Source organism: Phyllostomus hastatus, unplaced genomic scaffold, assembly GCF_019186645.2.
Source record: "Phyllostomus hastatus isolate PE091 unplaced genomic scaffold, TTU_PhHast_1.1 phas_scaffold_12, whole genome shotgun sequence".
NCBI classification, from domain to species: Eukaryota; Metazoa; Chordata; class Mammalia; order Chiroptera; family Phyllostomidae; genus Phyllostomus; species Phyllostomus hastatus.
Genome location: NW_025334007.1, coordinates 19,615,442 through 19,642,061, shown reverse-complemented (window position 1 = coordinate 19,642,061; position 26,620 = coordinate 19,615,442). Strand labels below are relative to the sequence as shown.

The following is a 26,620-nucleotide window of genomic DNA, read 5'->3' as shown; positions in this document are numbered from 1 at the left end:
GCTTTGCCAAAGACCTTCTCCGACTTGGAATATTCCGCTGGGTAGTGCTCGTCCGTTTTCGGTCTGGAAGCCGTTGCGGGCAGGTCAGTCCACGCATTCCTCCTGGAGTTCCCGGACAAGTTTCCAGCCGCCCTGGGGCAGTGGATTTGTGGATTCCTGGAGCACCTGCTCTGGTCCAAGCGCCGTGCGGCGGCCGGGCGGGCAGGCGAAGGGACCCTGGTTCTTTCCATGCAGACACGGACTGTCTTCACGAGTCCGCCTGCCCGTGGTAGCAACCTCAAGGTGCCGGCATTCTTGGTGGCGCGTCTCGAAGAATTTGCCGTGACAGGTGAGGAGTATGCGGAGGGGTCACCGGGACCCACCCGCCGTCTGTATTCAGGTGGGACACCCTCCACCTCCCTTCACGCTTCCTGGACGCTGCTGGTGACGCTGGCGGTTGCCCAGACCCCTGCGAGTTTTGAGTGTCTTCCAGGGTCGTCGTCTTGGTCCGCTCTGGCGGCTGAGACGAAAAGACCGTCCACCGTGTGGCTAGGAAACGACGTTTCTTTCTCACGGTTCTGGAAGGTGCGCGTCCAGGCCGAGTCCATGCGCGCAGATGCGGTGCCTGGCCAGGGCCGGGTTTCTGGGCTGGGGCTGGCCAACTTTTCGCGGCGCCCCCACGCGCTGGAAGGGACTGGGGCGCTCTGCGCGGTCTCCGCGCGAAGGGCACCGATTCCGTTCATCAGAGCTCCGCCCCCATGACCCAGGCACCTCCCGAAGACCCCCCCACCTCCCAAGGCCGTCACGTCGTCTGTGAGCGTCCCGCGGAGGGATCTGGGGATGGGCACGCCGTCTCCGGGGAGACCAGCCCGGGAGACACAGAGCTGGTTCCCCGAGTCCCGGCTCCAACGTGCGTCTTTGCAGACCCGCCGTGGCGGCGAAGGCTGGTGAGCGAGGCGGGGAGGACCCTCGTGCATCCTCTGCCTCCGACGCCGCGTGCGCAGCCGGAGTTCTGGTCCGTGGAGGAAACCTTCGTGGACCAGCTGCAGCGCGCCCAGCGGCACTCCCCCGCCGTCGCCGCCTTCGGCTGCAGCGGAGGGAGGCTCGGGTCCGTGTGTGTGTGTACAGGACGGTCGCGGTCCCTGCGGACCAAGGCTTGGGAGCCCTAGTGGTGGCGTCGGCCCTGGGGGGTGGCTGTGGGCCGGGAGCTGTGGTGGAGGAGATCGCATCCCGGGAGCTGAGACAGGGGCGCAGCGCCGGCATCGGAGACATTTGCGGGTGCAGCCGGGGCAGTCCGGGACGTGAGCAGGGCGCATCGAGGTCGTGAGGGCCGCCGGACGAGCAAGAGACACGTTGTGCAGACCGAGGGGAGACCGCGGAGCGGGATTAGCCGGACGGGGCTGGGGTGGGGGCAAGACTAGAGCATGGAGCGGAGACACTGGGGCCCAGAACAGGCGGGAGTCCGGGAACCACGTTGGCGAAATCTTTCCGTGGGACGGTGGCCGGGGGCCCTGGGTGCAGACAGCGAGCAGCGGGGTGGAGGAGCGGACAGGGGCGACCCCGCAGGGGCCTCAGGGCAGCGCGAAGGGGGCGGGCAGAGGAGCCAAGTCCCAAGACAGCAGTGGGGACTTGCATGCCGTCCTGATTTCTGTTGAATGAATGAATGAATGCATTTCTGTTGAATGAATGAATGAGTGAACCAGAGCACGTACGAACCAGCGCTAAACAACAGGCGGGCCGGTGACATGTGGCAGTGTCCCTTTCCAGTTGCACGGGTTCCAATTCCGTGACACACCAGCCAGGCGACGATCTTCATGCGTGGGCACTTGGGAAAGGTTCCTGCCCCCCACCCATGTGGGGGCTTTGAGGTGGTCCCGACTCACACCCCTTTTCTCCTGGTGACTGACCCCACGCTCGTGCCTTAGCTCGTGGTTCGTGGGTCCCCAAGCCCGGGGAAGCCTCTGTGTCCCGTCGGTGGTCTGCCCTCTGCCAGGGGCAGTCTGTTGGAGCGCTTCTGGGTGGTTTTGTCATCGTCCTCGGATGCATCTCTGTCCTCACCAAAAGGTCCTGTCTGTGTGGTGTCTGGGCCAGGGGACGGTCGTCCTGCAGCCCTGCCGGTGGCGTGTGCTCAGGCAGATGGGGGTGAGCACCAGGTCGTCCCAGCTTCCCGTCCTCCCCCGAGTCACCAAGTCACCGGAAGGGTGGGCACCATCCATCACAGACACTTCCCGGGGACGGGGGCTGGAGGTAGAAGTAGGCGGGCGTGGGGGGCTCGGGAAGGTGCCAGGGCACAGACAGGGCTGTTCTGCGTGGGTGCTGGGAGACTTCCTCCGCTGCCCACAGAGTGGACCGTCCGGAGGGCGTGTCTGTGTACGGCAGGGGCCCCATACGGCTCAGGAAGGGGAGACAGTTCGCCGTGCCGTCGCGGGGCCTGGGCACGCGGAGGCCAGAGCCCCGCCCCCCCACCCCCCGTCCCGCCCTCAGAGCTGATGCTTCCTCGTGCACTTGTCGCGTGCCGGTCCGCATTCGGGTTTGCCGGGGTCACTCGTGTGCTCGGCGAGTGACCACACAGAGTCAGGCGTGGAGAGCAGGCTCCCAAAACGCACCCTCCGGTGGCCGCCGAGTCACAGGACGGAGGCACTCTGCAGCCGGGTCACGGCGGTCAGGGTCAGGGTCAGGGTCAGAGCCGGACAGGCAGCCCGGCTCCCTGAGGCCCGCACACCGGGGTCGGAGTTTGTTCCGTGTGCTGTTGGGGAGAGAGCGTGTCGTGGGGGAGGCACGCGGCAGAGAAGCTGCGTTTCTGGCGGTGGAGCAGGGCGTCTTCCCGCCGTGTCTTGTCGAGAAGGAGACCGGGAGGAGGGAGCGTGTGTCTGCATGCCCCGCCGCCCGGGCTGCTTCGGGGAAACCTGCATCCAGGGACGGGGCCCACGGCGTGTTACCAGTAGCCACTCTGACACGCGGTATTTTGTGCGTGTGTGTGTGTCTCTCTCATTGCCAATTAAAGTGTGTAAAGATGGAGTTCCTATCGCTTGTTAAAACAAAAATCCTCAACTGAGGATGTTTTATTGATTTAGAGAGACGGGAGATAGAGAGACAGAGAGAGAGAGAGAGAGAGAGAGAGAGAGGACTGTGAGCCCATCTCCAGGCTACACCAGGCTGTGGAGGACGCAGCAGGACGTCAGCTGGAACCTGGCGGCCACAACCATCCACTCGTGGCCCGCGTGGGAGGCCCTCCGCTTACGTCCCTTCTGAGGGCAGCAAGTACGCTCGCTGGGTGGTGTGGACACCCACCCACTGGTGTTTTCCTGCAGGTGAGCTCAGCTCCCTCTTCCTCCTCTTCCTCCTGCTTTTCCCGGCCTGCCCACAGCCGGGAAGGGCTGTTCGCACCCACCCGGCAGACGGAAAGCCAACCCCGGGAGGCCGGAGAGGGAGGCGGCTGAGGCCCGGGTGCCTCCGCGGTTCTCGCGGCGTGTCAGCGGTGATCAACGACAGGTGTGCAGACTCGGCATTGAATCCGATTGTTTTTAATCCTCACCCGAGGGTGTTTATTGATTTTGTTTTTAAGAGAGAAAGGGAGATGGAGGGAGGAGGGGGGAGAGAGAGACAGAGAAAACAGAACATCAATCGCTTGCCTCCTGCACGCGCCCCGGACCAGGGACAGAGCCCAGGCCAGGAATCGACCTTGCAACCTTGTGGTGCACGGGATGATGCTGCGACCCCTGGTACCGCGCCGGCCAGGGCGCGAGTCTGATTTTTCAGTGACCTGTTCGGTTGAACTTTTCTGCAGTCTCCTAGGTGCCAGGTGTGCGTGGAGAAATGGAAAATTCCCCACAAATGCAAAATTGCGATACAAAAATGGATGGCCACATGCCCTTGTCACAGCTTTGGGGCTCCTAACTCCCACGCAGAAAGCTCTTGAGGCGGCGTCTCCTTCAATCAAGTGCAGGGAGCAATGCCGCTTCCTGAAAATGAAGCGCGAGGAGCAAAACAAAATTTTTTTCTTTTTTTTTCTTCGTTTTTTTTTTTTCCCTCATCTGGGAACGTTTAGCGTTCGGGCGGCTCACTGTGCTCCTCTGCGAGGGCAGGAAGAGCCAGAGCGGGCGCGCTCCGCGTGGAGCGTGAGATTGCTCCGTGATGGAAAAGGAATGCTCCCACGTGGGGGCGTGGGCGGGGCAGCGGCAATGCGTCAGTGTTCTCACCAGGGGGCACTGCGGTCATGGGGCTTCGTCTGGAGCCTGGGTGTCCAAGCGTCTGGCGTCTCAGGGCCACTCGCAGGAAGAAGAGTTGTCGTCTTCGGCCCCATGTTAAACGAGAACTGATGTGGAAAAACAAAAAGATCCGTGCGTCATTTTCGTAATAATCCGCCACCACGGATCAGCAAACATGTCCTCACATAATCTTCCTGATAATGCGGCAGCCCTTTCGACAATCTTTGAAAATCATCCAGCAGCTCTCAAGCTTGTGATCGCTAATATAGAAAATGTGCATATCTAAGTAATACAACATCATTGGTTTTCTCAAAAAAAATTTAAATAAAAATAAAAAGAGGACAGCGTAAAACTAGCGGGGTGTTTGATATTGTCTTTCAGAAGCTAGTGCATCAGTCTGTGGTGTGAAAGTAGTTACAATTCTCTGAGTGTTCTCAGGGTGTACACCAGATATTTTGGTTCTCATTTTATTCTTTTTTTAATAGAAATATCTTCTTTTTTAAGATTTTATTTATTCATTTTTAAAGAGGGAAGGGAGGGAGAGAGAGAGAGAAACATCCATGTGCGGTTGCTGGGGGCCGTGGCCTGCAAGCCAGGCATGTGCCCTGACTGGGAATCGAACCTGCGACGCTTTGGTTCGCAGCCCGCGCTCCATCCACTGAGCTGCGCCAGCCAGGGCCGGTTTGGTGTTTTTTATTCCCATTCCTTTCCGCTCGAGATGGATTCTGTCATTTGAAGCCCGATTGGCTCGTGTGACTGCCTTATCTCATACCCGATTTCCACGCGACGAATTCTGCCTTGGTCTCGTTAGGCAGAGTTCATTTGATGTTTTTCGAGGTGCATGTTGGCAAGTGACTTTTATTCGTGGCGTGGGGCCCGGTGACTCTGCTGGCGTGGGCTGTGGGGAAAGGCTGCACGCGTGTGTGCTGTGCACACGGATGCATCCACCCCCATGTCTAAGGATCTCACCGCAGGCATGAAATCCTTGTTCTCCAGCCTCGTGACCCATTCCAGGAGAACTCAAGCTCCTATGAATGTCTGCTTTCGTGGCTCATTTTCTGTTCATCTGAGTAGCTCCTCCTTGTCCACTGAACCATAAAACTGACAAGCACGATCAAAACACATAATCTGCAGGAGCCAATGGGAATGAATGGACTTACCTGAAGAACAGAGGAAGAAAAGGTGTCTTCTTGTTTGTGCCTTCCCTGCCAGCAGGCTGAGTCCCCTTCCGGGCGGAAAGACAGGTGGCGACTTTCTCTCAGTTCACAGACTGCTAGTTTTACTCTTTGTGAATGCTCCCCTGTGGAGCTCCTGCCGTGGGCGGGGGCTGCACGCGGGAGTGAAAGTACTAAGCTCACAGGGGCTCGGGCCCCTGCTGTGCAGGGTGCAGGCTTGTGGTCGTTGCCGCAGGAATGAATGAATGAGTGAGTGAGTGGGTGAGTGAATGAGCCGAAGCACAGGGAGGGCCCCACGCCTTTCTAGTTTCTGTCCCCTGGAGCGCCCGCCCCGCTGCCTCGGGGTCTGTGCTCCCACACCTGCAGGAAGACGTGGGAAGAAGTGAGTGCTGGGGGGGCCCCCCCTGCCGGCCTTCTCAATGCCGTTCTGGGGGTGGGGGCTTCACCTTTTCAACCCTCTGTTTCTGGTTCATGCCGTGAATGTGGACAGTACTGTGTCACAGATTCCTGCTTTGTGTGGGACCCCCCCTCTCCACCCCCACGAGAGGGCAGGGCCCTCGGTGGCCCCATTTACACGCCGAGTGTAATACAGCCCGTCCTCAGGGACAGAGGGGTATTTGTGCTTGTGTCACGCCACTGTAAAAAGTCCTCGAGTTCTTGCCCTGGCCTGCTGTGGCTCCACGGCTTGGAGCTTCCTCCCATAGACCACAGGTTGAGGGTTCGATCCCCACTCAGGGCACACGCCTAGGTCGTGGGTTCGATCTCCGGTTGGCGTGTGTACCACAGGCAGCCAACCCATGTTTCTGACTTGCATCGATGTTTCTCTCTCTCTTTCTCCATTCCTGTCTCTCTCAAAGCAATGAAGTTATGTCCTTGGGTGAGGATAAAAAAAAAACAAATACAGAGCCCTGGCTGGCGTAGCTGAGTGGATTGAGTGCGGGCTGCGAACCAAAGTGTCGCAAGTTCGATTCCCAGTCAGGGCCTATGCCTGGGTTGTAGGCCATGACCCCCAGCAACCGCACATTCATGTTTCTCTCTCTCTCTCTCTTTCTCCCTCCCTTCCCTCTCTAAAAATAAATAAATAAAATCTTTTTAAAAAGAGTATATTAAAAAACAAATACATACATACCTACATAAAAAGTGCCCGAGTTCTTACAGGGGAAGTGGCCACAGCAGGTAAATCGCAGCGCCTCGTATTGAAAGTAGTAATGGCGGGGGAGTGCACTCGACGCTTTCTTCTGCACCATGTATACTGACTGTCGTCTTCGGGTCGGAGCGAAAGCCACTGCTTTTCCTTTTTATATCCCGTTTTCTTGTTTTGTCAGAACTGTGGGCTTGTGCTGCTTAATGGCAGCCACTGGCCAACGTGTAACTGTTTAAACTTAAATCGGTGAAAATCCAGCGCAGACCTAAAAGTCATTTCCTCGGTGGTATGAGTGAGTCCCATCTCCAGGGCCCGGGAGCTCCCTGGACCGTGAGGGTACGATGGTTTTATCAGACGAATGGGAGGTCGTCACTCAGATGGTCCCCGAATGCTCATTCCAAGGAAGGGAGGGAGTGGTCTTAACTCCAAAGGGGGCAGAAACTGCTCATCAGGTGACTGGATCAGTGAATGAAAATTAAGCCCATCACAAACACTTAATTACACAAAGGTTCATAATCACATCATTTTAGAGTACTAGGACTAAAGGCAGTATCTAAGCACTTTCCTGGATTTTAAAAAAAAGTCGTAAGAAGTATCTAGAATCAGAATATCAAATTTCTCTCTTTTTAAAGATTTTATTTATTTTTAGAGAAGAGGGAAGGGGAGGAAAAAGAGAGGGAGAGAGACATCCATGTGTGCTTGCTTCTCGAGCGCCCTCTGCTGGGGACTCAGCCCACAACCCAGGCATGTGCCCTGACTGGGAATCGAACCGGCGACCCTTTGCACAGTTCACATTGGCTGGCGCTCAATCCACCGAGCCACACCAGTCAGGGCAGAATGATGTGAAATGTCTTAACAGCAACACTGGAGGCTGGAAAACAGCCTGAGCCTAGAAGTCTGAAAATAATTTCCACTCCGAATCTGAAAGTGATTCCTTTACCAGCTGTGAATTAAAATACAACTGAGTCATTTGTATGTACGAGGTGGGGCAGAAGTAGTAGGTTTACAGTGTGAGTCCATGAAACACAGAGTTCATTGTTGTATTGCTACTTACCGATTATTGTACTTCCCCATGAGCAGCTGTAAACGTACTTTGGCCGCACCCTGTGTTAAGGAGATCGGTAAAACTGAGCTTTTCATACATTACCTCTCAGGAGACTCCTACAGAATCTGTCCCACCAAAGTGAGAGAGTAACCCAAGCAAGGGGGCATCCGGGACCCCAGAAACAGAAAGAGACAGAAGGAACCCTCAGGACACTTGAGTGGTTTCGGGCTCGTCAGCAGCCCGAAAGCTGGCCAGTACGGAGCGGGGCAGCAGAGACGAGAAATTTCTGGGGGGTGTGTGTGGATTTGGGCAGAAAGGCATGGATGGCATTGACAGGTTATCCAAGAGGTTTGATCACATGAAAGAGTGGAATGGGAAGATTGGTCACATGAAAGAGCAGAATGGAAAGATTGTGGAGATGGTTGGGAGAGTCGCCAAAGAAGACGACGGAGTAAAAACAGAGGCAACTACTAATCCAGGGAAACCCAAAAGCTGTGTAGGAATGGAGTCATTGTCATTTGCCATCATACTGCACCCCTAGTGTCCACTGCATTGCCAGAACAACCCCCAACAGTCACACCATTGGAAAATGAGGGAGTCACATCATTGGGTAATGAGCTTTAAAAACCGAAAGTCATCATCTGTGTGCGGGAATGTCAAATCCGTTGCACCTCCAGTGGGAGGGGGGAGTATTGTGACCCGGTCCTTTGCGGATGTGCGAGTCTGTACCAGGGAGCCCTGCCCGTACTAGAACCACCTGTACGGCGTGAGAGGGGTTGCTTTGGGAAGGAGAGATGGGGGTGCATGGTGCTGAAAAGCGTATAAGTAAAAGGAGGAGCCTTTTGCCTCGCCTGTATTTTGCTTTTGAAAACCAGGTACACGCGTTGCTTGGAAAAGAACCAGATGATTTGGAGGGTGAAACTACGTAGGATATATATGTTTCCTGTAAAATAGCAGAACTTTTAGTGTGGCGAACCTTGGCGATGACTGATATTTGGGTCAGACAGTTCTTTGTTTGCGGGGCGTGGGGGGGAGGGGTCCCTGTGTCTCATGGGAAGTGCAGAGTTCTTCCCACCGTCCTGACTGCTAAAAATGTCTGCAGACATTGGCTCCTGGTGGTTCCCTCGGAGAACCGCTGATGTGAAGGGTTTACACCCTGCCGTCGAGGGCGTCATCCCAGACTCGCGTTCCGGCTGTGGGTGGTCCCGGAGGAGATGGCAGCTGCGTGGCGAACGTCTGGAAGCTGAGCCAGGGGAGGGGTTCAGGGTCTCTGCGTCCCGATGCCCCATCCCACCCCCCATGCAGTGCCCAGCTCAGCCCCAGGGTGCACCCCACGCGGAGGAGGACTCAGGAGGGAACCGCAGCTTCTCTCTGTCCCGCCGGTGGTTCTGAAAAACACGCTTTAGGTTCTTGCTCGTCATTTCCATGACAGTACAGCTTGAATTCCACCGGGGTGGAAATGCGCGTCATCGTCATAGCAACGGGGGGTGGGGGAGAATCGTGCCCCCTTTGGGTGTAGTTCTATGCCCTGTCCCTGCGGGACAGACAGACAGACAGCCATGCGCCCCTGATCTCTCCCTCCCTCCCTCCCTCCCTCCTCAGGCCCCGTGCTTCTGCGAGTTCTTGGTTCCGCCCTTGGCGAGTTGTGTGGCCTTTCATTTTCGAGAGCAGTCGGCAGGAAAACGGCTCCTTGGGTTTTGGGATGCGCAGGAAGCTCATCCGTGATGGAAGACCCTCATTTCACAGCTGAGGAGTCTCTGTCCAGAGAGAGTTTCTTCCAATTAACGAGGAGCAACGTGAGGCCCGTTCCTCGGTGCTTTTGCTTTTGAATGCAATGTCCGTGCACAGCGAGGCTTTGCACCCCAGTGGAGGGTTCTGAGCGTGGTGCATGGTCGGGGGGCGGGTGGGGGCTGTGAGCTCTCGTAAGCTGAGAGAAAAGGAAAGGAAAGGCGGCAGGAAGGTCGTGGCTCTAATCTTCCCATGAGGTACCCCTTTGGCCCAGCTCCTGCTGGTCCCGAGGGGACCGTTCTGGGGGGTAGAGGCTGGGCCCGGGCGGTGCAACACAGAAAGGTCTGGCTGGGGCCTCTGCAGCTGTGGACACTGGGGATGGAAATAGTGAAGCCCCCCAGTGCGGAGGTCCTGCCTCCTGAGTGGCCGGCCCTGCTTTGGTGGGGGGGCCTGGCTGCTGCTTGGGTGGGACTCCACAGGTTGTCCAGCATCGGGGAGTCACCCCCCACCCCTGGGACTGTGCCATCTACAGGGCGGTGTTGTCTAGGCAGCCCCTTTGTCCCCCCACTGGACGGGGCAGCCCCACTCTGTCCACCCACCAGCCTTCTAGGGCGTGACCCGACATGGTTAGAAATTCCAGAATTCTCTCTTCTTGTCCCTGTGAGTTGCCTCCAGCACCACGCAAGATGCAGCCCCTTTCTCTTCCTCCTCGCCTGACTCTAGGCGCCAATGGGAGTGCCGCCGCCTCCCAGAAGCCCCTCTAGATTTCTCCCACACGGCGAACATAGGAAAAGGAGACCGTGGGGTTCCTTGCAGTCCTCTTTGTGTGTCCTCCTTGGTCCTTGTGAGTCCTCTCACGGTGGTCACTTGCACGTCTCTTTATGATTTCTGAGACAGAGTCTTGGTGCTAGATTCTGCCGGGGACACTGCCACCATGCTGGACTGCCGCCTCCCTCCCACACACTTCCTGTCTGTGTCATGGGCCAGGTCCTTCTCTTGGGGTCCCATCCTGTACTCAGCAGGGCAGCTGTGCCCTGCAGGGCGCACGTGGCCACGTCTGGGCTCCGTGGTGACGGTCCCAGAGGCAGCACCTGTGGATCGCTATGAGCATCTCGTGGGTGCAGCCCAGGGGGGCCCCCCCGAGCAGCCCCGAGCTCTGTGCCCGTTGTCCAGGAGACGACGGGGTTGGGGGGGGAGGCTGGGCGCCGGTGAGCGTGTGCCTGCCGACCCTGCAGACGCCCGTGTGCACTCGGCGCGCTTCGGGCCGGGGGAGAGAAACGCGCCTGCCGCCGTGAGAGCAGAGTTTCGTGCCGGCGCCATGCCGGGACCGGTCCCGCGCTCGTGAGCGTGTCGCGCGGATGTGTGTGTGCACGGCGTCACCGGGCTCTGCAAACAGACGTGAGCCTGGAGTTCGCCAGTGACGGCTGCCCCGCCTGCCGACGGCGTTGTGTTTTGGCTCCTGGGGCGCCAACACGGGTGGCTTCCGTCCTGGGGAACACTGTCGGGGACACACCTGCGTGTGCGTGTGTGTGTGTGTGTGTGTGTGTGCGTGCCGACGGGCGAGCCTCACTCTGGGTGTTTTCCCTTCACAGGTAGCGGAAGGCGGGAAGGCGGCGTGAACTCGCCCCCTGGAAGGAAGGAGGGACCGCCCCCCCCAGCCCCGCGTGTCTCTGAGTAAGTGAAGTTGTGGAAGGGGTGCCCCCCGGCGTCCTGCGTGTTCCAGCGACCCCTTCCCGTGTCCGGGCGCGGAATAGTGCCGCCAGGGCCGGGAGCCCCCGGCATCGGGGACGGGTCCAGGTTTCTCCCACTGGGTGCTTTTGCCGGCTTCCACGGGCCGTCGCGAACTTTTTTTTTAAGATTTTATTTATTTATTTTTAGAGAGGGAAGGGAGGGAGAAAGAGAGAGAGAGAGAGAGAGAAACATCCATGTGCAGTTGCTGGGGGCCGTGGCCTGCAACCCAGGCATGTGCCCTGGCTGGGAATCGAACCTGCGACGCTTTGGTTCGCAGCCCGCGCTCCATGCCCTGAGCTACGCCAGCCAGGGCTGCAAACTTTTCATGTAGCTTCTGGAAGTCAGAAGTTTGGGAAGAGACAATGCAGGGGATGGCGACGGGGCGTCCGCGTCCTAGAAAAGGGCTGTTTCTCGTTTCCTTCCCACCTCCCCCTGAGGTCCTGGCTTGCCCTCAGGAGGCCGATTCCTAGGAAGCATCCAAGGCTTCCTCCACGACAGGCTCCTCCTGTCTTGGGAGCTGCTCTCGGAAGGCGTGTGGGGACAGGACAGGCAGCAGCGTGGCTGCTCGGGCACCCGCCAGCACGGTGCTCGCAAAGCCCGCTTGCGGCCCTCCTGAGGCAGTGGGGCCTGGGAGGCGGCCCCCTCTGTCGTGGGAGCCCTGCGGGGGACAGCGTCTCAAGGAGAGTCCCAGGACGGGGCTCCGGGGGGTGCGGCCGCCATGGTTGTCTGCGGCTCTCGTTCACGCCACTGGCGACGAGGCCGGTTCTCGCTGAGCCTTTTGAGAGCGTGGTGCGGGGAGGGTCTTCCATGGGGCTGTTCTGGGAACCGGCTGCTCCTGGGGCGCTGGGGGGCAGAGGGCGATGAGCAGGGCAGGTCCTCGCAGGGGGGGTGAGGCATGGCAGCTGCGTGCGTGAAGGGGTGGGGACACCGGGCTGTGGCGCGGACGGGTGCCCCCTGTCTGGACGGCCATGCTGGGGATAGTGTGGACTTGCTCTGCCGTGGGGACTCAGAGGATGGACACGCCAGCATGTGCCGGAGCCACCAGGAAAGGCAGAGCCTCCTCCAGGAAGGGGGACTTGAGTGTTGGTTGCTGGGGTGGCACTTTGACACGTATGGGAGAAGGGTGTTCCAGAGGGCAAAGGTGAAGAACCAGAAGTCAGAGAGCATTCTTTTTCTTTCTTTTTTTTTTTCCGGGAAAAGTGGATAAACCAGGTTAGTGGCGTAGAGGGGAATGACAGGGAAACAGAAACGACATTAACAAAAGGGGAGGGCTTTCTTTACCCTTGACCCTGCCGAAAGGGTCAAGGGCTTTCTTAAAACCTGCCCAAAGGAGACTCCCGCCTGACTCTCAGCCCGAGGGCCGCCCCCCCCTGGGTCCGCCTGGACGCACCTGACAGGTACAGCCCATCAGTAACGCAGGGGCCGAGTGTATGTTGAAGGAGAACCGAAGGTGACTCATAGCCATCCCCCACAGGGGAAGAACTGGGTAAATCGAGACAAAATACGTAGCGTGAGATACGACACATTGCCGTGTTTTGATAATGTCGACTGAGATGCAACCCACATAGCAACAGAACAGCTCACCCATTGGAAGGATACTTTCTCTTTCTTTCTTTCTTTCTTTCTTTCTTTCTTTCTTTCTTTCTTTCTTTCTTTCTTTCTTTCTTTCTTTCTTTCTTTCTCTTTCTTCCTTCCTTCCTTCCTTCCTTCCTTCCTTCCTTTTTTTTTTTTTTGGCGTGTTGGCTGAGTTGTGCAGCCGTCACCGCAGGCGATTCTGAACCACTTCATCACTCCCCCCAAATCGTCCCGCAGCCATCGGCCACCCCTGCCCGTCTTGGCTCTCGGCGCCCGGCCGGCAGCCAGTGGCCTGTGTGTGGATCTGCCCGTTCCGGGTGTTTCCGAAAGCGCGGAACGATGTTCTTCGGGGCTGACTCCTTCTACGGAGCGTCCCGGTTTCGGGGTCCACGCACGTGGTTAGTTGCTCGAGGCACGCTCCTTCCTTCCTTCCTTCGTGTTGCCCGGTCCTACCTGCTGTGTGAACACGCTGCGTTTTGCTCTCCTGTCCGTCTGTGGGACACTCTTGCGTCTGAGGCTTCCGTGGTGAGGTCATGGGAGACCCACCAAACGTGGGTCACCAAAAAAGCAGGAGTCCCGTGAGCCCCAGAGAACCCTGCCCGCCTTCGTCCGCCGGCGGTCACATCTCATGGAGCAGACCGCGTTTTCCGGAGGAGGATGCTGACCCCGGCCCGGGTGGCTCGGGGGGTCGAGCGCTAGCCGGCGACCCGAAAAGAAAGGTCCGCGATGCGATTCCCGGTCAGGGTCACCCTGTCCTGCCAACCACTGGGACTCCCCCTGTCTCTCAACTTCCTCTTTTTTTTTCGGGAGTGTTCCACGAGGGCGTTCCTGCGGCGTGCGGCCGCTGGGGGGTGAAGGCCTCTCTGCCGTGACCCTGAGGCCCTTGCGATCCAACCAGGGTGTGTGGAGCGCACCAGCTCATGACTTTTCAGTGCTGAGCAGTGGCAGAGTATATTATCCCCGTCCTGTGGGAAGGGCGTCGTCGGGGGTCTCTGCGTGTGGGCCACGGTGCGGGTGCGTGCACAGGTTCCCGTGGGACCGCGTGCTGGTTTGAGTCTCCACGGGTTCCTCACCCAGCCTGCGGAGGCTGCTGCTGTTTTCGCCTCCGCCGTCCAGCCTGGGAAACTGTGGTGCTGAGAGGTGCAGAGCCCCCTGGGGGGGTCCCCTGGGACAGCCCCCACCTGTGTGCTGCCCGTCCGTGGTGGGCGCTCTCCCTGGAAGAGCCCGAGAACCCCCGAGACCCCGGGTGTGGTGTGGGTGCCGCAGACTCTGAGCACCGGCCTTCTGCACTCTAACTCGTCTGTGCTTGCAGTTGTCTCCCGGCCAGGGTGGCCAGTGCTCACTGCTTGTCTCAGTTGTAATTGTTACATTAGCGCTCTGTTTCACTTTAGCCATATCCCGTATCCCGAGCAGGCTCCGCTAATTAAAACAGCACACTCCTTCGAACCGTTGGGTGAACACATGGAAATTCTCCGCTGTGAGTTTTCCAACGTTCTCCTAGTATTGCTTTGTCTTCGTCAAGTCCCCCGCAGGGCACAACGGATTCGGGTCGTTGTCCTCAAACGGTGCCGTGACCCCGAGGGGGGCTCGTGCCTGGCGCCTGGAGGGCTTCCCATCAGAATCCGTCAGCAAACTGCATCGTGTGATGGGGACCAACTGGAACATGCGGGTCTCAGCTGGACCGCGTGCCGCGTTAAAGACGAAACCACGTGTGGGGCGCGGGGTTGCGCCTTAAGGTGGCGCCCCAGAGCGGTGGTGCAGCAGTCCTGGGGGCGGTGGGGGTAAGTGGGGCGTTGCTGGTCTGACTTATCCAAAGCAGTGTCGCTTCCTGTGAGCTCGGGGCACCGTAAGCTTGCTGATTCGGAGACGTGAACTCCACGTGGATAACTGGATGGACCGGTCGCTTCGAGGGAGAGGGGACGGTGGCTTCTCGTGGTCGCCCGCTGATGAGACGCCCCTGAGGAGGTGCTGTTTGTCTGCTCACACGAGTCAGCTCCGTGTCCTTCCCGTCCACTCTGGGGGTCAGGCTTGTCCGCTGCTCTTTGCTTTCCCACGGTGTGTGTGGGTGCCTCACTTCTCTCTCCGGTGCCCACCGTGCTGGGAGGTTCCCGAAAATACCCCAGTCTCGATCTTGGGCGGTAGTTCCCAGCTGGGTTCGTGTCTCCTCCGAGAGACGTGTCTGATTGTCGGGTGGGGGGTGGGGGGAGGACGAGAGTCCGAGGCCCAGAGGGTGGGGACCCCGAGGGTGGGGACCCGGGGTGCCTCGGAGCTGGGTGCCCTGCGGTGCCCCAGCCAGACTCCGCCACCCTTCCCCGGCACGAAATTCTCTTGCCTATACCTCAGTCGTGCGGTGGGGGGAGCTGGTTGGCGATGCCCCAAAATGTCGCTTTTATAAAAGATTTCCCACCCTTCCCTTTCGTAGTTGTTTAGCGGCTGTGGGAGAGCAAGTGCCACAGTAAGGAATGACATACTTTGGGTCCTAACACACTGGCTTCAGTGCCGAAAATAACTAGAAATTTAGGAAAGAGTAAGGGCATAGACCTGCATTTCGCTCCTAACTTGGCTGGCTTTCTTTCTTTCTTTCTTTCTGCATCAAGAAATGTCGCATTTTGCTGTGTATAATACGCACCAATGTTTTTTGGCCCAAACTTTCAGGGGGGAAAAAAATCTTTTGCTTTAATGTTTTAATTCAGTTTGTATTTATATTTAGATACTTGGTTTTTTGTATGATGAAGGGATTTCGGCATTTATTTTTGAACGTGCTACGGTACGAGAAGTTTTATGTGACAAATAATCACAAAGCACAAGCGTAGATACAAGGTATTTCAGGTACCGCCCGTGTATAATGTGCATCCTTATTTTTCCCCTCAGAAATTTGGGCAAAAGTGCTCATTGTACACGATAAAATATGGTCTGTTTTTGACGTGATTAGATGTGTAATTCATAGGCATCAGTTGAGTTTAACTTTATTCAATTTACATTGATTAAACTTCTATGAGGTTAAACAAGTTGTTTTGATGGGATTTAACTTCATCAAATCATTAACTTCATAAATTACTGAATTTATTGCAAAACTTGCATAATAAACGAATAATAGCTTATTCATTTAATGTAAATGAGCTCATGTATTTGTATTAAATGTCCATTAAGAAGGGAAACAATGCGTGGAACTTGGGTGTTACGTGGTCAGTAGCAATTCTGAATTTAATTACTTACCGTAATTAGGGAGTTCCTCAAAGTTACCGCCCAGAGGAGACACTTATAGGAATAAGCAGCCAGTTTTTCATGGGAGCCACAGCAGGACAATAGTCCCCAAACAAAAGGCTGCATCTGCAACATCGTGACTTTCGTGAATGCCCATCGAAGTCAGGTTTACAGAGGACTCTGTGTGTGTGTGTGTGTGTGTGTGTGTGAGAGAGAGAGAGAGAGAGAGAGAGAGAGAGATAAAACTCACATCGCATACAATGTGGCATCTTGATGGTTCTGAAGAGCACAGAGTTGTGACATAGTTTTTCAAGGGGGCCGTGAGGACATTCACGGTGCACAGTCTCCAGAACTTCCTCATGTCCCCACACTGCCACTGCGTCCCCAGGACACCGCTCCCGGTTCCCCCCTCCCGCGCCCTGGCCACCACCGCCTTTGATGTCCACGGTGAGAGTCGGCCCGCCCCAGGGGCCTTATAGAAGCAGCTGTTCAGCGTTTGTGCTTTGGGGCCCCCTGTCTTCCCGAGTCGTCCGTCTCAGAACCTCCTTCCTGTTTCAGGCCCGGCACTGTTCCGTGGCGTGTGGATGCGCCAGTTTGTGCCTGCCCTCGCCCCCTAGCAGGGAGCTGTGGGGTTTGCAGAGGCACACGTGGGAGTTGGACCCCGCGCGTGCCTGGCTTGTGACCGCGGTGTCGACGTGGCCCGTGGTTCCCGTGGGCGTGGCTGGGCTCGCGTCGTGTCCGCCCTCGAATTGCACAGCCATTCCGTCGTACAGGGTACACGCCCTGCCGTGCCGTGAACTCGGCACCCTGGGACGGCGGTGAGAGCTCCCCGTGCCTCCCACCTGCGGCTCTGGTCCCGTGGGCATCCCAGGGAGAGCGCAGTGGGAGGAGAAACAGGGAAAGGGGAGCTGCAGGTTCCAGAACGGCTCCTCGTGCGGCCCCCTCCCCTCAGCGTCTCCCGCAGTGAGCTCTCTGCCCGCCACTGCCCCCTCCTTTGCGTATGGCCACGCACCCCTGTGACGGGCGCACGGAACAGCCCCCTCCCTGTGCTTGAGTGTGCCTTCCTCGTTCCCCCTCCTGGGTCTTGACTCCTGGAGCGTGTAGCCCTCGGAGACCCTTTGCAATCAACACCGTACAGTCTTCTCTTTGTGGGAAAGGACCATCGTCAATGGTCCCGACATGTGACTTGGGTTTTTGGACCCACAAAAGTCAGAGGTGGGATCTGACGTCGCCCTGGCGTGGGGTGGTGGTGTTGTCGTGGGCGTCGGCTACTTCAGCATCATCATCATCTTCATCATCATCATCGCTAGCACTGCACTGAATCCTGAACCAACCTCACATACCCGCCAGGGCGTCTTTCCAAGTCTGATGACCTTGTGACTTGACTCAGCAGAAGACTCCACGGAGTGCACGCGCCGGACACGTTGGCGGGAAGCGAGACACGGAGTGGGAGTGGGAGTGGGAGTGGGTTGGCCTGTTCCCGGTGTGGCGGAGAACCGGGGCCTCTCCTGTGCGGACTGCGCAGCCCGGGAGCGCCTGTGGCGTGGCGGGTGGCCGCCGCACACCCAGCTTGGGTTCGCTTGTGGATGGGGCTGGGATGCCTTGGGGGCAGACCTGGATTGTCAAGTTCAAGACCGTTCAGACCCCGTTATGGAGCGGTTCTTATCTGGGTTATTATTACCTGTGGCCCTGCAGGTGCTGTCCCTGGCGACACTCTCCAGGCCTTCCAACCACCCAGCTACCTTGCCATTACTAACGCCCCACTCACGGAGGCTCTGCCCTCCCCTCTGGGCTGTGCGACCCGGAAGCAAAGACTCCGGGGTCGGGCCAGGGCTGGGGGCAAGAGGACTTCCTGGCGGACAGCGAGGCTGCCTGGGACCTTTCGGTGGCTGCTTCGTTGAAGGGTGACTGCAGTCTTGGTCGTTTCTTTTCAGACTCATTGCACGCCGGGCACTTTCCTTCCAGACCGCACCCCCCCGCCCCCGCAGTGGAGGCCCTGCGCTCCGCAGCGCTGAAAGGCGGGGTGTGTGCTGACCTTTAAAAGGCTTTTTTTACGTCTCCCTCAAAGGCATTTTTCTTGGCGGTCGATCCCACCCCGTTTGCTTGCAGAATATACATTCCACCCCCGCGCGGCATCTCTCAGCCGCAAATGCCGTGGTTTCAGCCGCGCTCCTTTCACCGTGTTTACGGACGGAGGGTGTCTGTCGTGTTGCGCCCTGGAACCCTTTGTGTCTGTCCGCGGAGGTGGATGGACTATTCATCTCGCGTGCAATTCAGGTCGGCGGGGAGCAGATGGGCGAAGGCTCTGAGGACCTCGGCACGCGGCGGAGGCTGTGCTGAGGGGTTGGGCTCCGAGGAAAGACAGGCTGGTTCCGGCTGGTGTGGCTCCGCCGATCGAAGGCCTCCCTCTGGAGCAAAGGGCCACCAGTTCGATTCCCAGTCAGGGCACGTGCCTGGGTTGCAGGCTGGGTCCCGGCGGGGGAATGTTCAAGAGGCAAGCACACGTGCATGTTTCTCTCCCTCCCTTTCTCCCTCCCTTCCTCTCTCTAAAAATAAATACATAATCTTTAAAAAAAAGAAAACAATAAAGAGCCCTGGCTGGCATAGCTCAGTGGATTGTGCGCGGGCTGCAAACCAAAGTGTCGCAGGTTCGATTCCCAGTCAGGACACATGCCTGGGTTGCAGGCCACGGCCCCCAGCAACCGCACATGGATGTTTCTCTCTTTCTCCCTCCCTTCCGTCTCTAAAAATAAATAAATAAAATCTTTAAAAAAAAACAATAAAGAAATTGCGCACTGTGCCTTGCAAGGGTGGCCACATGAGCTCCCCAATGCATCACCCTGCCAGGCACATATTTGCCCTGTGTCTCTCTGCTCCGGTGTGTGAGCTCTGTGCTCAGAGCCTGCAACACGGACCCCCTTTGACAGAGGAATGAGACCTGAGATGCCTCAGTAGGCCGGGCCTGGGCACCTCTCCAGGTCCCCAGCCGCAGAAGCAAGGCCTCAGGTCTACTCAGTCTGTGGAGGTTGAGGCGAGTCTGCCCTTTCTTCCCAGGGGGCCCTGGGGCAGCAGGTAGGGGGACGGGAGAGGCCCAGTAGACAGGGCAGGGCCTCCTACCTGCGGACTGTGGGGAGGACACCCGGCCCTCAAGCCGTGCGGACACGGCGGCAAAATCGACGCCTTTGGAAACCAGGCCTCGGACTTGAGCTGGTGGTCTGAGCGCAGAGCGGAGTGAGCGAGCCTGCAGCGTGGACCCCAAAGGTCGGGTTGGCAGTGGCGGGGCTGGGGGGGCGCTTCCCAGGACTCGGTGGAAGAGCCTGCCTGTGGGATCACGGGATGGCGTTCTTCACACTGAGCGCTGAACCTGCGCCCACTTCCCGGCCCCCCAAACCAAAGCGGTGGAGTGAGGGGTGTCTGCTCGTTTCCCAGCCCCCCAGATGCCCCCAAACCACAGTGCTTGAGTTGCAGATGGTCCCCCCTACTTCCCAGTCCCCGAGCCCCCCCCCCCGCCCCCCGCAACCAATGGCCCTGATGCTGAGAAGTGCAAATCGTCAGTGTCCTCTAATTAGCCCCGCCCACACATCTGGGTGGGGTTCAGATTCAGCCACACCGGACAGGCGCAGAAAGGACCCCCAGAGTGGGGGGGGGGCTGCCCTGGAGGCCCTCGGGGGCGGGGGGTGCCGGGTGGAACTGAATAATGGGATTGCATCGGCCGATTCTTTTAGGGAGACTGACTCTTCCCCGGACGTATCCTCAGGGTGTGCAGACAGCTGGCGAAAGGGCCGATACTGATGAGGCTGGGAAAAGGACGCCGCCACGCCTGTTTTGTTTTGTTTTTATCCTGCTGGCAGAAACCGTGGACTTGAGTAGGACAGATGTGGCCGCAACGTAGCGAGACGGCTGTCCGCTAAGGAGGGAAATTGAAGTGGTTCCCCGAAATAAGCTTCCTGGCAGACCCAAAGCCCGGGGTGGGGGGGGGGGGATTTCAGATCTTACTTCATGTGTAACATTCCTGGAAGCAAAGACATTTTGTTTACTGGTTCCCACCCCACCCCCGCCCCCCAAATAGTTGTGAATGTGTGAATTGCCCTGGAAAATACAACCACGGGGAAGGGGAGGGCGGTGTCGGATACATTTGTTTTCAGCAGAGCGTTGCAGCAGCAGCAGCAGCAGCAGCAGCAGCAGCAGCGTGCCCTGGCAGACTGCGTCTCCACAACAATATGATGCAAAAAGCAGTAACACATGTGAAATCGCAACATCGTGTGGAATTCGCAACAGGGCAGTGCAGCTGGGTGGTGCCGGGAGCCCTCTCTGGCCAGCACGGCTGTTGAACTGGGTGTGGGGGCGGTGTCAGGCCCCTGGGTGGTGGGTGGGGGTGCCAATGCACAGCTTGGAGGATTTCAGCATCCCCTGGGGGGCGGGGGGCGGGGGCGGCCTGCACGTCGTTTGTATCAGTGCTCACTGATCAAAGTGGAACCTGGAACCAGGATAGTGACATTGGCTGCACGGATGTCGTACGTAAGGGAGGACCCGTGACCGAGAAGGCACCGTCGTCCTGTTCTTCACTCCGCGTCCAGCAGGCCAGGTGCCAGGTGCCCACGCTCCCCAGTAGGGGGTAGAGGGCTGTTTCAGAGCCTCACTCTCCCAGCACGAAGGCTGTGGTCATTCCTGCCTGGTTGCTCCCCTCCTTGGCCCTGCCCTCCCGGGGCAGCGCCCCAGCAGAGGGCCCCCAGAGGCAGAGGGCTCCCAGAGGCAGCCTTCTCCGCCAGGTGGGAGCAAGGGCAGACAGGGGTCACACCGGCCCTCCTGAGGGCCTGCACGTGGCAGCCCAGGCAGGTTCGCCGTGCAGAGTGTAAACCTCCCCTCTCCCATGAGGCCCAGCGCTGCAGTTAATGTCATGGAAAAGACGACTCAGACGGCCTCGGAGTTTGCGGAGTGGGGTTTATTCACGCTTGTGGACCCAGAGGAGATAAAATAAATCCAAGTTCTGGGCCTTGAGCTCAAGCTGGAGTTTCCTTATATGCTCGTTACACAGGCAGAAGGAGGAGAGGAAGGAGTACAGCTGCTAGAACGGGGGTTAGCGTACGACCTTGAGATAACGGCTTATCTGGGAACGGCTGCTGGTCCGCTCCTGCCTAAGGATGGCTACTGCTCAGCTCTGTCCTGTCACAGTTCCTCAGAAAGAGTGTCTTTGTCACCGCCCTTTGAGGCCGCCCGAGAGAGGCCGGTTAAACTTGCGGACTCGTATGTGTCTACATTCCTTTTGTCTTTACCCTCACCCAAGGATGGTTTTTTATAGCTTTTTTTTTTAACAGAGAGACACACCCACAAACATAAAACTGACAGAGAAGCATCAGTAGGCTGCCCTCTGGTACACGCCCCAACTGGAGATTGAACCCGCAAGCTGGGCATGTGCCCTGACCGGGAACTGAACCTGCGGCCTGTCAGTCTGTGGGACGACGCTCCAACCCGCTGAGCCCCCCCAGGCAGGGCTGCACATTGCTTTCTGGGGGTCCCACACACAGGTAGCTGATGCGGCCGACCATGTCCTGTCCTCCAGGTTGAGTCAGAAGCAGGCAAAGGTCCCATTCCGCCCCAGGGCACTCCAGGGATTCCGCTCACCAGCGAGGAGTTGAAGGGGCATCCCCCCACCCACCCACCCCACCCCACCCCCAGCCATGTCAGAATACAGGGTCTGCTCAAATAACGCCCCCTTTCTATTGCAGAACCATACACGTGATTCTGTAGCATCCCAGTATCGCGCCGAAGCACAGCCTTTGTACAAGCTGAGGGGAAGTGTTCGAGTGAACACCGTACACGACGGCACCCATACGGGTGCCCTGCCCACCACACTCGGGCAGGCGCTACGTCTGCCGGACCCTGTGTCTGAATATTTTAACGAGGAGGTGAAGCCTTGTGGTTCTGACGCGAGTGCGTTGGTTCCTGCGCGAATTGCTCCCTGCCGGCTGTGTGCGGGGGGTTATCGCAGTGCCAGGGGTAGGGGGTGCACAGAACCAGCCGTTGCTGGAGAGGATGCAAGGCCCCGTCCCTTCCCCCCCGGGGAGGAGGGCCCCAGCTCCCTCCTGCAGGGTGCTGATGGATTGGTGGGGCGTACCTGCCGCCTGCAGGCGCGTCAGGAACGTGGCAGCTGAGCCGGCGCTCGATGACCCAGGGGGGTTTCTGGAGTTCCGAACAAGTCGTGCTTGGCTGAGAGTGTGACTTCCTCCAAGGACGTGTCTGGGGCGTGGGCCTTCTGGCGCCGCCGGGACAAGGGACAGCGAATGAATGCCCAGGGGGACAGGGCTGGCGCGGCAGAGCAGGGCCCGAGAGCCAGCCAGGTCTGTTTCACGACTCAGATCAGGTCCCTGGGTCACCTGAGCGCCGTGCCGCTGTGATTTCATGTTCCTTCATTCACACCCTTTGGACTGGGGGCATGGCAGGAAACGTTGCATGAGAGGCAGAGGCATTTGGACTTGGGTTTGTTGGTTTGCTTCTGAATTTTTGCAAGAGTTCCTGGGCGCCCAACGGAGGACGCATCCCACGGAGCGAGATCCTGAATGCCCCAGAGAGTAAATAGCAAGCATGCTTGCAGCTTCCTTCCCGGACGGTTGGGTTTCTCCACTGCTCACACTCTGAGACGTCTGTTGGATTTTCGCGTTGGTTTTGAGGTCGTGTCCTGGGTGGTGGCTGGGTCCTGTCTCCGCCCTCTCAGGAGCCGTCCTGCACGCACTGGTAGATGTTCGTTCCTCGCGGCGTCGGCTCTGGGCTCCCGCATTCCTTCCTTCCTTCCTTCCTTCCTTCCTCCCTCCCTTCCTTCCCTTCCTTCCTTCCTTCCTTCCTTCCTTCCTTCCTTCCTTCCTTCCTTCCTTCCTTCCTCGGTTTCCACGCATCCCCTCCGCACCCGCCCGCGCCGTGGACCATGTGCCCAGTGCCCCCTGCTGGCGTTAGAAGGCAGCAGCGACACCTCACGCATCCTTCCTGTGGCCGCCACTTTTTGCTGGAGGGGCTTCCGGCCCACACGCCCGTGGTGGCCGTTAGAGAAACCCCCCCACCCCCGGGGACCTCATTTCTTTTTTTTTTTAAGATTTTATTTATTTATTTTTAGAGAGGGAAGGGAGGGAGAAAGAGAGAGGGAGAAACATCCATGGGGGCCGTGGCCTGCAACCCAGGCATGTGCCCTGACTGGGAATCGAACCTGCGATGCTTTGGTTCCCAGCCTGCGCTCAATCCACTGAGCTACGCCGGCCAGGGCTGGGTCCTTATTTCTATCGCAGGTCACAGAGACGACCCAGGAGTCGTGACAGTGTTTGCATGTCCTCAGCAGTTCATCTCTGTTTTAAATAGCGTTGTGGTGACGTGTACGTAGTGTTAAGGTAGCCATGTGTAAACGCACGGTCCAGTGTCGTACAAACAACTGTCTATACTGAACACTTGTTTGCCGTCGCCCCTGAAACGTTGCACCCGGTCATCCGTAAGTCGCCCGTCCACGGCCCCCCGCCTGGCCCCTGGTAACCTCTGCTCTACCCTCTGCGCCTGCGCATCTGCCTGTCCTGGCCGCCAAGAGTCCACACGAAATCGGTGTGAGCCTCCAGGAATCTGCTCAGGGTCTCTGAGGTAAGAGCGTCTGGCAGCACGGCTCTTGAGACCCCAGTACGTGTCGATGGGGTGCTGGTGGAGGCGATGGTTTGTTTGACGCCTCTTCCTCGCCCCTGGGACTCGGGAGAGAGTGCATCGTTCCCCAGAATCGCTTTGTCGTCATCGCTCCCGGCTTATTTTGTTTCCCCTTCACGAAACAGTTGCCTCGTCCAGGGTCCTCCCAGCCCTGTCCTCCTCCCCCCATCCCTCCAAGTGCCCTAACGTGCATTTCGTTCTCGGTGGCAACCCGGGAATCTGCGGCTTCCACGCTCGCATTTCATTCTCGCCGCTGTGTCACGGTGTCAGAGGCTTCCCAGCAAACTCACGGTCAAGTGCAAGGAGTCTCCTGATTCTGCGGTGCCTAGCCCGGGTTGGGTGAACTGCCCGCTTAGCTAAGGCTCTCCCCACGGAGATGAGTTCCCGCCCACCTTTGCTGGGGGCACCGCCGGGCTTAGCTTGTCGTGAGTTTACAGGAACCAAGTTTAGCGTGAGAGTCACTTCAGCAGCCTGGAGCACAGCGAGGTGGCTTCGGCGTGCCTCAGTGGGGGCGTGTGCAGGCGGGCGGGGAAGCCGCCCCCAGGCTGTGAGGTGCACCGCCTCCCCCCCTTCCCTGCCCTGTCCGAGACACACCCACTCACTGCTTGTCCTGCTGGGACACCGTCAAGTCCACGGCTGGCCCAAGGCCGCGGCCGCTGGGCAGCAGCCCGGCCACCTGGCCGGTGATCGGGTTACCTCGCCCTAGGGAGCCCCGATCCATCCTCTTCGGTGACAGCGCGGTGGCTGGCCGCCCCGCTGGCAAGAAGGCCCTCCATAGTGTCCCGCTGGAAATGCGCACACCTTGCTGTCCCAGCGTCCACCTTGCTTCAGACGGTTTGGCTGACACATGGTTCCCTGCGTGGAGGCGCCGGTGGCGTGGCCCTCAGAGGGGCATGGGGGGCGGGCTGCCTTCCGTGCCGCGTCGGCCTGCGGGAGAACCTGGCAGGCGCCGCCGGGAGCGAATGTGTAACCGGCGCGAGCATCCCTGGCACCACCGTTCGAGGCTGGAAAGGGGTTGGGTGCTCGCAGGCTGGAAGTCAAGGTTCTTTCTTTACACGCTGAAGTTCGTGCGGCGTGTTCGTCCCGGCGGCCCGAACAGCTAGGTCGCCGGCAGGAGTTGGAAACGGAGCCGGGTTTGGACAGGGACGCTGGGTCATATGACGCCACTCAGCTGCCCACGGCCAGCGGCCCGGTGGGCGACACCCTCCGTGGCACTCGAGGTGATGATGGTCCCGGGAAGTCGTTCAGGAAGCGTCAGAGGCATCGTTCCTGAAGTTCTGGGTCGTGTCCGTTTTCGTTTTCTGGTTGTTTGCAGCACGTCGGTCTCCTGAACGTAAGGAGAGCTGCGAAATCAGATGCTCAGGGCGGATGGAGCGTGGGCTGCGAACCAGGCATCGCAGGTTCGATTCCCAGTCGGGGCACATGCCTGGGTTGCAGGCCACAGCCCCCAGCAACCGCACATGGATGTGTGTGTGTGTGTGTCTCTCTCTCTCTCTCTCTCTTTCTCTCTCCCTCTCTCTCTCTTCCCTCCTCCCTTCCCTCTCTAAAAATAAATAAATAAGTAAGTAAGTAAGTAAAATCTTAAAAAATAAATAAATAAAAAACCAGATGCTCGGGAAGCTGGCCCCTCTGGGCTGTGTCCTCTCTGACCTTGGTGACAGCTCACCACGCAGCCCAGGATGAACAAACTGGTTTTGTGAATGCAGTCGGGCGGAGGCGGGCTGCCCAGCCCACGTAGGGGGTCAGACTTGCATTAGCCACTGTGGGTGAATGTCATGGGCCAATGTTGGGCTTCGTCCGTGAATAACAGGTGTGTTTTTTCCTTTTCTTTTCGTTCCTTTTTTCCCCCCTCTTTTTGGTCTTTTTCTAACACACCACCTGGGAGAGGCGGTAAAGTTCGTGAGCGGTGTTTGAATAGTAGACATGGTTTTATTTTCAGTGTCTGAAAATGCTGTCGTCAAGAGGGCTATAACGGAGCCCTGGCTGGTGTCGCTCAGTGGATGGAGCGCGGGCTGCAAACCAAAGCGTCGCAGGTTCGATTCCCAGCCAGGACACATGCCTGGGTTGTGGGCCATGGCCCCCAGCAACCGCACATTGATGTTTCTCTCTCTCTCTCTCTCTCTCTCCCTTCCCTCTCTAAAAATAAATAAATAAATTTTTTTTAAAAAGAAGGCTGTAACACAGCTCCTTCCCTCACATGCTCACGGCGCATAGGGAAGGTAACACACATCTGTAGTGAGTTGTGACGTGAGCCAGCCCTCCGCCTCGGAGGAGACGTAGACCGGAAAAATCTTGCACCTTTGTGACCCCACCTGACCCATCAGAAATACGTGTCTGCAAACGCATCAGCGTGGGCCTGCATTTGGCCTAGACCCCTGCAAAGCTGCGCCGTTCACAGGGTGGCGGTATGGCATCGTGTCTGGAGTTGACTCGGCACGGCCTGCACGTGGGTGCTGAGTGTGTCCCGTGGACCGGGCACCGTGCCGGGCGCGGAGCGGGGTCCCTATAAAGGACACTTTTTGTTGTTTGGTCCCCCAAGCACGGCCAGGCCCTTGGGCGTCGTGGGAGCCGAAAGGAGGGTGTGGTCCTGCCCTAGGGCTGAGGGAGGCCGAGGGCCGGGGGCCTTGAAGGAGAAGTGGGAGTTGGTCCAGAGGGGAAGGCGGGGGGTGTCCTTGGCAGAGGGCACGAGGACCCAGGGACACGGGCCCGGGGACCCCTGGAGGTTAGCTGAGTGCAGAGGAACGTCATCCGGCGTTACCTTTGCTGGGGTACAGTCGGGGGTGAGCAGACCAGCGACACTGGGGCAGGAGTCTGGCAGGGGTGGGGGAGGGGTCAGAGTCTGGATGGTGGCCACCACCTGCCCTCCCCAGCCTATGTGTGTCCTCCCCAGTGGGGATGCCCCGGTCCGATGGCCCTGAGACCCTGGTGGCCGTGTGTGTGTGTGTGTGTGTGCGTGGCCTCTGGACGCGCCCGCGGCCGGGGGGAACGGGAACCCGCCCCTCCCGCCCTTCGGGCCGTGTTTCCGTGAGCGCCGCTCTGACTCACGTGTACCCGGCAGATAAAACAGCGTGTTTGCAGGAGCATCCTAGCAACTCCCTGCAAGAGAGAGAGACGCTGACCTTCAGGCGTTCCCGCTCCCAGAGCGGGGCTGACCTTCCTC

At 58.4% G+C, this 26,620-nt stretch overlaps 1 protein-coding gene across 4 annotated transcripts in view; it reads left to right on the top strand.

Annotated features, from left to right (window-relative positions):
- The window catches only part of TBL1X (transducin beta like 1 X-linked), a 108,734-nt gene that overhangs the window by 33,647 nt on the left and 48,467 nt on the right, over positions 1–26,620 (top strand). For 3 of the 4 annotated variants that reach the window (XM_045855876.1, XM_045855874.1, XM_045855875.1), the window contains one exon: positions 10,872–10,953. The exons of the other annotated variant lie outside the window; for it this stretch is intronic. The gene's annotated coding sequence lies outside the window, so the exon portion shown is untranslated. The remainder of the gene's footprint in view (positions 1–10,871; positions 10,954–26,620) is intronic. 4 annotated transcript variants of the gene reach the window in all.